The sequence below is a fragment of the Silene latifolia genome, chromosome Y, assembly GCF_048544455.1.
Source record: "Silene latifolia isolate original U9 population chromosome Y, ASM4854445v1, whole genome shotgun sequence".
Lineage (NCBI taxonomy): Eukaryota > Viridiplantae > Streptophyta > Magnoliopsida > Caryophyllales > Caryophyllaceae > Silene > Silene latifolia.
The window spans coordinates 150461042-150473151 of record NC_133538.1 but is presented as its reverse complement, the minus strand read 5'-3'; the positions used below and the strand labels follow the sequence as shown (position 1 = coordinate 150473151).

Genomic DNA, 12110 nt, shown 5'->3' with positions numbered 1-12110 from the left:
AAAATATCATGTGAATGGCTCCAAAATACTATAACAAATGAACACATGCTTACCAAGAAATGACATGAGAACCATACTTGTGCGTTTTGATGAAACACACATTATAAGGAGACACCTACACTCACCTAAGAGAGACCGGATATGGATGCATCGGTCAAAAAGAGGCTCTACCTTACCATTTTGTAGCTTGCCACAAGTCAAGATCAAGCCTATTCGGTTCATTCTCCATCTCCCACCTACTATGTCAAGACATCCCCATGTAGCTAATATCCCATCATGAAAGCATAAATCATTAGCAACAAGCCATTATTAGGATAAGCAAAGAGGAAATTAGGCTACAATCAAGCACAAAGCAAAAATTTCTCTCAAAAATTTTCAAATTTTCTACACTACATGCAAACTACACTATATGCAAATGCAATCCCTCCCCAAGCTAAACATCACATTGTCCTCAATGTGCCAACTATTCAAATTACCCAATCAAACCATAAAAATGGCTCAAAGCACAAAATAAGAAGGACTAGAGGTTATGTTTAATGGGTTGCAAGATCTAAACTAATATGCAAAGCAATTAAAAACTTACTCAACTTACTAGCGCCCCCCCCCCCCCCCAAGCTAGCATAAATTCGGGGAATTTCTTCATCAATCAACTAAGAAAAGGGCCAAAAATTAAACCCCTTCCTCCCTTTCTTCTTCTTCTTCTTACCACTACCACTTGATTCACCTTGGTGGCCACTTCCAATTGAATCATCCTCTTGAAGAGGAGTGACATACTCACCAATATCTTAGCCACTACCAAGACCATCACCATAGCTACTAATCCCACCATACCCACCATAGCCACCATATCCTCCATATAATGCCTCAACACCATAATCCAAACCAGGCCACAAAAATCCGGACCGGGTTCATATGTAGCAAATGTACCTGCATCATTGTTAGGAGGGGGAGGGGGAATAGGGGAAGGAGGAGGAAATCCACCCGGAGGATAAGTATAGAATGAAGGGTGTGGCCCCTTGGGTTGGACAACTCCTTGCCTAGCAAAATGATCATAAATAGGATGTAATGCAAGTCGTTGGTCATCACGAATTTAATTTACACCTAAGTTCATTTCCCGCATCATATTCATCATTTCTATGCTAGATGGTGACTCAATGCTAGAGGTGGAGTGACGTGCTTGAGAGGGTTGACCTCCCGCACGCCTCTCAACCGTGGTAGGCGGCTCACCTCTTAGGTCTAAATGGTAGGTAGGTCTAGTAAAGGGGTCACTTCCACGATGAGGCTTAGTGTGAACAAAAGCCTTAATTTCTTTCTTTCCTTCGGGTAGATGAATGGAGTCTTGCCTACCTATTTTCCAAACCATGTTAGGGTAAGCATCCCTAAACCAATTACAAGAAAAAAAATATTCATAATCAAGCCCAATTCCCTTTTCCCTAGACTCAAGCAATGGTCTCAAATTGGTATTCTCTTGGTTAAACCTACATAAGTGGTGTGCAATCTTAGTGACCAAACCTCCTAAGACAATACAACTATTCTTGACATTATATTGTTTGGTCAAGTGGACCGCAAAATGGTAGGGGATATTGATTCCCCATTTCTCATCACCATTAACATTCAAAAAAGCACCCAAAATTTCTATCTCAATCTTGCTCACCGAGTGAGGTTCATTTCTCCCAAAAAAGGTCCATCCCATAAACCTTTACCAAATCCTTATGTCGGGATAATGAATAAATTGATGAGGGTTATGATCCCAGCCCGGAAAAGGCAAGTAAGAGATTGCATTCCATGTCAAAATGGGGTTATAATCATCGGGTGATTCGATGGGTAAGTCCTTGTGAGGCAATTGAAAGATAGCGGCAATGCTTCATACCAAGATTTTTAAACAAATCTTTCACATTTTTCTCAATTCCAATGTTGTTTAAAGAAGCTTGGTTGATAAATTTTGTGGGTTTCATACCTTTGCTCTTCAAGATTATAACAACCCCACCCACCACAGTCGTAGCACAACCCAATAAGATGGGATATGTACCTTTGGGCCCATTACTTGTCCTTACTTAAGCCCAAAAGCACAAGGCCTTATTACTAAGTGGTGGGTGGAATCCCTTATAAACATATCACAACCTCTTCAATTCCCCGATGTGGGACAACATTACTCTCAATAACTTGGGATGTTACAATCTCCCCCACTTAAAGAACACAACGTCCTCGTTGTGCCTCCAACTTGACCGCAGCCAAGCCCAGAATCCTCCCCCGCTAGGTGTGTGATCGGGTACTCCCGACCACGGGCTCTCCACACGGTCGCAGGGTCGCTCGGATACCATTGTAACACCCCAAGTTATTGAGAGTAAGGTTGTCCCACATCAGGGAATTGAGGAGGTTGTGATATGTTTATAACAACCCCACCCACCACAGTCGTAACACACCCAATAAGAAGGGATATGTACCTTTGGGCCCATTACTTGTCCTCACTTAAGCCCAAAAGCACAAGGCCTTGTTACTAAGTGGTGGGTGGAATCCCTTATAAACATATCACAACCTTCTCAATTCCTCGATGTGGTACAACCTTACTCTCAATAACTTGGGGAGTTACAATTATTCCCCGATGTAGGACAACCTTACTCTCAATAACTTGGGGTGTTACAAAGATGACCCAATTGTTGTAATGAGCTTGTGAATTGAAGATCACACCCGAAAAATCCGGGTCTTGCCACTCCGGGACTTCTTCCATTTGCACATTCTCCGCAGCATGGGAGGATTTTGCCTCACCTCTCCTTCTCTTAGAAGCACCTTGGGTAGGAGGTCTTCTTGGTGCCATTTTTCTGAAATTGAAGACAAAAATTCATCTTAAGGCAAACCAAAATTCATCCTAATAGGCATAATAGTATGAATTAGTGAACTAATTCACACGACAAACATGTAATAGGCATTCTACAATCAATTTCTAGCACTAAAAAGCACAAAATCGAATTCCTCCAAATTGAGTTAGGGTTTGCATAATCCAATTAATTGATTGAAATGGATGAATGAAAAGAGAAAAGAGAAGGAAACTTACCAATTGATGTTAATGGGTGAATGAATATTTTAAATCAATGAAGAAATTAATGTTTCCTTGTGATTTTATGTGAAGTAGTGAAGAAAATAATGGAGATAGAGGAGAACAAGGTACCGTCGGGTTTGTGAGTGAGAGAAAATTTTTATTTTTTTTTACTTACCCGTCAAATAGCACCACAAAAGTCACAGAACCACGACCCCGATCGGGGCCCCCAACCCCGATCAGGGTTGACTGCCTCTTCCCGTATTGACTTGCTTGCATACGGAAGTGAATTTTTTTTTTCGAAAACCACGTCCCTGAACGGGGTTCTTGCATGGGGAAGCGTGTCAAATTCACTCCAAATTGTCGTTTCTTCATTTTCACTTAAAAATCACAAAAAGAAACATCGTCAAGTCGAGTATTTTATTACTAATCTACGAAAAACAATAAATTGCAGAAAATTAAAAATAAAAATAAATAAAAGCAATAAAAGCTTGGGCTGCCTCCCAAGAAGCGCTGGTTTAACGTCCCGCACGACAAAAGAGCTTGAGTCGGTTTAAGCTTTCATTGGTAGAGGTTGAACGGTCATTTTCTCTATCACACCAACGATCACATTCTCATGGTAGAGCTTCAAACGATGATCGTTTTCTTTGAATTTTTTGCCCTTGGTGGTCATCACTTCAACGGAACCGAACTTGTTGACATTTGTGACGGTATATGGACCGGTCCACCGTGATCGTAACTTTCCCGGAAATAGCTTGTAACGGGAATTGAATAGCAAGACCTTATCACCAATTTGAAATTCCTTGTTCAAGATCTTCTTGTCATGCCATCTTTTTGTTTTCTCCTTATAGAGACGGGAGCTCTCATAAGCTTGCAAACGAAATTCATCAAGTTCATTGAGTTGCAATAACCGCTTCTCTCCACTCAATTTCGGGTCCATGTTAAGCTCCTTAATTGCCCAAAAAGCCTTTTGCTCCATCTCAACGGGAAGATGGCACGCCTTTCCATAGACCAACCTAAATGGTGAGGTACCAATAGGTGTCTTAAACGCGGTACGGTAGGCCCATAAGGCGTCATCGAGCTTCATACTCCAATCCTTTCGTGATTTGGCAACAAATTTTTCAAGTATGGACTTGATCTCACGGTTGGAAACCTCCACTTGGCCACTAGTTTATGGGTGGGAAGCCAAGCCTCTTCTATGATAGACTCCATACTTTTCCAACAAAACATCAAGTTGTTTCTCACCGAAATGAGTACCACGATCACTAATGATTGCTCTTGGAACACCGAACCTTGGGAAAATGATCTTCTTGAACAAGTTAATCACGGTGTGAGCATCATTGGTAGGAGTAGCAATTGCCTCTACCCATTTAGAGACATAATCAACGACAACCAAAATATACCGATTCCCTTTTGAGGAAGGAAACGGTCCTTGATAATCTATGCCCCAAACATCGAACACCTCTACTTCCAAGATACCATTTAGAGGCATCTCGTGCCTCCTTGATATGGAGCCCGTCCTTTGGCAAGCATCATAAGCCATCACGAAATTCTTAGCATCTTGGAACATAGTTGGCCAATAGAAGCCGGATTGCAACACCTTTGCAACGGTCTTGGATGGTCCATGATGACCACCATAAGGAGAATAATGACATCCTTCTAGCACCCCTTTCACATCCCAATATAGGATACGTCTCCAGAATAGCCCATCGGAGCAATGTTTGAACAAATGTGGATCATCCCATAGGAAGAACTTTGCATCATGCAAGAACTTCTTCCTTTGTTGGTATGAAAGGTTTGGTGGCAACTCTCTTCCAACTAGGTAGTTGGCTATGTCGCCATACCAAGGAGTATTGGCTTCCAACATCATTACAACGTCGTCAGCGAAGGAATCATCGATAGGTAACTCAATACCTCCATCATTGAACTTCAAACGGGATAGGTGATCGGCAACAACATTTTTGGCCCCCTTCTTGTCTTTAATCTCAAGATCAAATTCTTGCAAGAGAAAGATCCATCTTATCAACCTTGGCTTAGCTTCTTGTTTGGCTAGGAGATGCTTTAATACGACATGATCGGTATGAACAATGACTTTGGAACCGATCAAGTAAGAGCGGAATTTTTCTAAGGCATAGACAATGGCAAGTAGCTCTTTCTCCGTTGTGGCATAGTTAATTTGAGCCGCATCCAAGGTTTTGTTAGCGTAGTAGATAGCATGGAGAACCTTATCCTTTCTTTGTCCTAGCACGACACCTACCGCATAGTCACTTGCATCACACATGAGCTCGAATGGCAAGTTCCAATCCGGTGATTGGATGATAGGTGCGAAAATCAAAGCCTTCTTGATCCTATTAAAAGACTCAAGATAATCGTTAGTAAACACAAAGGGAACATCTTTTAAAAGAAGCTCCGTAAGGGGTTTGGCAATGTTAGAAAAATCTTTAACAAAACGGCGGTAGAAACCCACATGGCCTAAGAAACTCCTTATACTCTTCACATTTACCGGTGGGGGTAGTTGCTCAATAACTTGGACCTTAGCATGGTCCACTTCAATTTCTATCTTTCCGAAACTATATGACCAAGCACCACTCCTTCATTTACCATGAAGTGGCACTTTTCCCAATTCAACACCAAATCAACCTCTTCACAACGCTTCAAAACTTTGGACAAGTTAGTCAAACAAGCATCAAAATAAGAACTATAGACACTAAAATCATCCATAAACACCTCCATGATAGACTCAATGTAGTCGAAAAAGATGCTTATCATGCAACGTTGGAAAATGGCGGGGGCATTACAAAAACCAAAAGGCATTCTACGGTTGGCAAATGTACCATAGGGACATGTAAACGTGGTCTTCTCTTGGTCATCCGGGTGAATGAGTATTTGAAAGAACCCGGAATAACCATCTAGGTAGCAAAAATAATTGTGGCATGCCAACCTTTCCAACATTTGGTCAATAAAAGGTAATGGGTAGTGGTCTTTCTTGGTGGCTAGATTTAGCCTCCTATAGTCAATGCACATTCTCCAACCCGTCACAATTCTAGTTGGAATTAGCTCATTTTTATCATTTTTGACTACGGTGGTTCCTCCTTTCTTAGGAACCACTTGGACCGGACTCACCCATTTAGAATCAGAAATTACATAGATAATTCCCGCATCTAACAATTTAAGCACTTCCCTTTTGACCACTTCTTGCATGTTAGGATTTAGACGTCTTTGACCTTGGACACATGGTTTATGATCTTCCTCAAGATTAATTCGGTGCATGCAAAATTCGGGACTTATGCCTTTTAAATCATCAAGTTTATAACCAATGGCTTTCTTGTGAGACCTTAAGACATGAAGCAATTTAGCCAATTGACTCTCATCTAATTTAGCACTAACGATTACCGGACACATCTCCTTATCATCTAGAAAAGCATACCTCAAATTGGAAGGAAGGGGCTTAAGCTCGGGTTTTTATACCTAAAGATCTTGAGGTGTAGCAACCAAGCCTATAAAATGTGAGCTCTCTTCCAATGATAGCTCCTCTCCATCCAATTCTTGCTCCAAAGCATCAATCTCCTTATTTCAAATCTCATCATCACCTGCAAATGATTCTAAAAGCAAGAGTGCTTCCAAGGGATCTTTAGATAAAGATCGAGGTGTAGAGTCTTATATAACGATGTCAACAACATCCAGAATGTCAATAGAATAATAAGACTCTTCTATCATTGGACTCTTCATGGCACTATTCAAATTATATGTGACCTTATCGTCACCCACTTCCAATGTAATTTTACCGTTCTTGACATTAATTAACGCACCCGCGGTGTGTAAAAATGGTCTTCCCAAAATGATTGGGATTTGGGCATCCTCGGCCATATCAAGAACAATAAAATTAACCGGAATGAAAAACTTACCAACTTTAACGGGAACATCCTCCAAAACTCCCAAAGGGTGTTTTATAGAACGGTCCGCCATTTGCAATGTGACACTAGTGCATTTTAAGACTCCCATATTAAGCTTAACACAAATAGAGTAAGGTATTACACTCACACTAGCACCTAAATCGCATAAAGCTTTGTCAATTTGGTAGGTGCCAATTGTGCATGGTGATACTGTCGTTTTGTACCAAAAATAAATACCTAAGTTACTACTAACAGAAGTCAGCGGTAAGTAGGGTCGATCTCCACAGGGAGGCTAAGTTGCTATCTATCTGTTTAATTCGGTCTGTTAGGGTGTCACAGAAATGGGGGTTGAATTGATTGTGAACTAACTAAACTACTGAAACTAGAGGCAAGAGAAGGGAATAAAGGAAATTAAAAATAAGAGAAAGGAAGTATGTTAGGAGTCGGTTTACCGTGGCAGCTATCAGATCTTATACTATCGGGAATACTAAGGCGATTAGACTATTGATAAGAAGAGCTATGGTCGTCACCTTTCGGTCCTTAAACCGCCCTAGAGCGTAAACAGCTTAACTTTCGCCCTCACTGCAATACCCTATTGTAATTAAGCAAGCCTTCCCTTCCAATCTTTCGATCTAGGTCGGGGTTAACTAAATTTATGGTCTCCTGCATGCATTCATTCGACCGGATAACAATTAAATTGCCTAATACAATTCCTATCGCAAGACTAATGTATATAAGTCAATTAAAACATCGCTACCACGGCTTCCCTAATCCTAACATACTACGGAATTTAGCTAGACATGGAATAAAGAAGAACAAGAAATAAAGAAGAAGAAAGAACAGTAAACATTAAATTAAAGAGAGAAAAGGGAAGAAAGAATTACTAAAATAATCCGGAAATTAAAGGAACAGTAGCAAAAGTAGCAGTGACAAAGTGTTAGATGATAAAAGGAGAAGAGAAGAGAGAGCAAAAATGTCGTCCTAACTTTTCTATTTATAAGAAAATAGGATTTATTAACCTAATTGCGGAAAATAAAGCTTAAAAGCCCAGCCCGTCAAGGATTGTTGCTCGATCGAGCACTTAAGGCTCTCGATCGAGTGATATTCCTTAGCATTCCTCTCGATCGAAAACTTCTTTCCCTTTAATCACTCGATCGAGAAGAAGTAGCTCTCGATCGAGCAAATGGGCTCTCGATCGAATAGAAATAGTTCTCGATCGAGCACTTCTCAGCGCGTAATTCCTGCTTCGCGCACTGAACTTCAAACAGCTGCCATTCCTTCGTTACTCGGACAAATAGGGCGTGGTTGGTGGCGTTGGAAAGCTAAGAGGATAAGCTTTCACCTCCAACTGGAATCACCTTAATAACTGTTGTAGAACTCGAAATATGGCTCTTACAAGCAGGAACTAGCAAATTGAAGCACTCTCTTGGCTCTCCTAACTTCCTTACTCCTATGCGCATCTCAAAATAGCACTTTCCAAGCTCCGACTCAACTCATCTCCTAAATGCTTGCGTAGGGACATGTTTTAGGCTTGTTTTCACTACTTTTGGATTCATTCCTGCAAATAAGACAAAGTAACCCAAACTAGCATATTCGGGGCATTTCGTAGCATAAAACCACGATAAAAGCATAGAAATACGTGCATAAAATAGGCTAAAAAGACTATATAAAATGCACGTATCACATGGAATAGAAAAGCTACCGTGATCTTTTAACTTAGGAGGGGACTTGTTTTGCAAAAGAGCACTCACCTCGGCGGTGAGAGCTATTGTTTCAACCTCATCAAAAGTCCTCTTCTTAGTTAAAATGTCTTTCATGAACTTAGTGTAAGATGGAATTTGAGTGATTAATTCGGTAAAAGGAACGGTTACCTGGAGATTCTTCACAACTTCCATGAATTTACCGAATTGAGAATTCTTTTGATGCTTTGCCAATCTATGAGGAAATGGCACTTTGACTTTTTACGGAATCTTTGATTCAACATCTTTGTTTGGAGGAGCATCCTCCACTTCCTTGACTTTCTCAACAACAACAAGTGGATCATCCACTTTCTTGGGAATTTCTTCATTTTCCTTATCATTTGGAGAGATCTCCAACTCAACAAGCACCTCCTCATCTTCTTTGGGATTGGATGGCCCATCATATTTTGTACCACTTCTTAAGTAGATAGTATTAAGGGTAGCATGTGGTTGCTCACCTTGAGGGGGTAGTTGACCCGATTTCCTTGAGGAGCTAGATGAGGCCAATTGAGCTATTTGTTGCTCCAACATCTTAATTGCGGCATTTTGAGCTTGCTCGTTCTTTTGGATTTGAGCCAACAATTCCTTTTGCATACGGATTATCAAGCCCTCAAGCTTACCTCCTTCTTAGTTATTTTGTTGGCCATTTTGTGGTGGAGGTTGATTTTGTTGAAAATTGTTTTGTGGGGGCCTTTGTTGATTTTGATAACCCGGTGGAGGGACATATTTTTGTTGTTGAGGGACATAGGCATTTTGTTGTGGTGGGGGTTGTGGTTGAGGATTTAGCACATTGTTGCTTCTATAAGACATATTCGGGTGAAATCTTGAATTTGGGTTATATGTGTTTGAGAAAGTACCCGGTGGATAAGCATTTTGTCTTAAAGCTAGAAATGCATTTACCTCTTCAATAGGAGCTTGGCAATGAGCGGCATAATGACCCGCACCTCCGCAACCATCACACACAATGATTTGGCTTGTTGAAGACATAACATTGACCTGTTGAACGGAATCTCTAGCATCCCTTTCCGCCAATTGTTGTTGGAGCAAGGCAATTTGAGCTAGAAAAACAGAGTTGGAGGATTCTTCTTTACCTTTGGATGACACAACTCGGGAATTGACATATTGTGCATCATGGACCGCCATAGATTCGATCATGGCATGAGCAAGGTCGGTGTCAATTTGATCAAACCGCCCATTGTTGGTGGAATCAAGAATCCTTCGGGACTCGGCGCAACATACATTGTAGAATGTTATTGCTAGAAACCAATCATCTAGCCCATAATGTGGGCATTGTCTTTGAAGCTCTTTGTACCTCTCCCAAGCCTCATATAAGCTCAAGAGCTTGTTGACGGAATCTGGTAATTTGGCTCCTCAAAGTTTGAGTTTTCTCCGGTGGAAAAAACTTTTGATAGAAGGTTAGAGCCAAAGTCTCCCAATTGGTGATTCCCATGGCGGTGCGGTCAAGGCTATTGATCCAAAGCTTGGCCTTGTCCTTCAAAGAGAAAGAGAAAAGTATTTCCCTTATTTGAGCTTGAGTGACTCCCGTTTGACGGATCATGGAGCAATAGTCACAAAAGTTTTGCACATGCAAATTGGGATCCTCCAAAGGACTTCCCCCAAATTTCTTCCTCTCCACAAGGCTAATGAAAGCCGGTTTGATCTCAAAGTTCGGCGCGGTGATTTTAGTGGTTGTGATACTGGCCGGAAGCATGGCCGCGGTGGGCTTTGAGTGATCGGAAAGTTTCACCATCTTTTTGGTAGTAGATGGTGGTGGTGGTGGAGATGATGAACTTGAAACCCCCTCCTCTTCAAGGGCTTCTAGATCGTTTAAATAAGACTTTCTAGCACTTTTGGCTTGTACGGGAGAAGAGGCTTGTTTTACATCCTTCTAAAACCGTCGTCTTCTCCTAAAGGTTCTCTCGGGATCGGAATCGGTGAATGCAATTCTCCCTTGCATGAGGACCTGGGCATAAGACAACAATTTCTAAAGAAGTGATAAGTAACGGTCTCAAGGAACAAGTGTTCCCCAAGACAAAGGAAAACAAGATAAAAATCGACAATTCAAAATGCAATAAAACTGTTTCCCCGGCAACGACACCAAAATTTGATAGGCTTATCGTGTACCTATACAAAGATAATTTCCCTAGACACAAATTAATGTAGCAATAGGGGTCGAACACAAAGAAACGGGAGTTACGTCGTGAATTGCTATGGGTAGATTTTTATCAAGGTCGATTTCGATTTGATTGGTTTGTTTGATGATTAATAAAAATTATGATATAAATTATATAATTAAAAGGGAGTCTAAAGGGTTCGGGTCACACATGCAAAGGTAAACATATGATTATGATAAGTTCGGTACTAATAATTTTGTCAATTGTTTAGGCTTAGAGATACCACCTTACGACATTAATATCAACCATATACCGGGTCCTAGAGAACCTCTCGTCTATGACTAGGTCGTCCTACCACACATGTTTAGTCTAATTCAATTCCGTGCCTCTCGACTTTAGAACGAATGAACAAACTTAATCTACGATTATGGCCGATAACCAAAGATTAAACGTAACAATGCAACATGTGATGGAACACAATTGAACAATATTATTATCAACCTATTTAAACATGTTATATATTTGATTTTGCATGGCTCCCCTAGCCTTTAGACTAGGAAATTTAGCTACTCATACTAAAATGTAAATTGCAAACTAAATTATAAGAAATGCTAAACATGGTTGTATGATTTATATGGATTAGATGATATTGTGGGAAATAATCTGTATACTTCCCTTATTATTAAGGATTATAACGAATTTATAAGATGATTACGAGTCATAAAATAAATTGCATAAACAAAAGTAGAGAATGAAGAAACAACCTTCGGTCCTAGCAAAATCGGCCTAAGAACAATATCGCAATGATATTCACCTATTAGTTGCACCCAAGATGATATGAGATATGCCCTTTTTAGCATTCTAGAATCGATCCCCAATTTTCTGTAAATTGTTTAGGTTTTTTGTGTTTTTCTTTGATGAGAAGAGGCTAGGTCAAATTAGGTTAAAAAAAATAAGTCCCCTTACTCCCTCTTAAATCGTGAAAGAGGAAGAGAAAATAAGGTAGTTTTTTTTCTTCCTATTTTTCGGCCCATATACCGAAATAATAAGAGGAATATCCTCCTTATTTCGGTTTTCCTACCTACCCAAAATGAGGAGATTAAATCTTCTTATTTTGGTAGTATACAATATGTATATAAAGTGTATAATTATATTGTCATTTATTTATTCCGTATTAATCGTCTACACACAAATGACTTGCAAATCAACTTATTAATGCCGGTCCGTAATAGTTTATTATAACAATATCGTATAATATATACTTTAATTATAAATATCGCATATTTATAATTAGCTAATTAAATATAACCGATTACATTTAATTACGAAT

General features: G+C 40.1%; 1 non-coding gene across 1 annotated transcript; it reads left to right on the top strand.

The window, feature by feature from the left end:
- Positions 1–9939: 9939 nt before the first annotated feature.
- LOC141636179 (small nucleolar RNA R71) lies at positions 9940–10044 on the top strand. Its single transcript, XR_012540809.1, has one exon. It is a non-coding gene; the product is annotated as a small nucleolar RNA R71 (small nucleolar RNA).
- The last annotated feature ends 2066 nt before the right edge of the window (positions 10045–12110 follow it).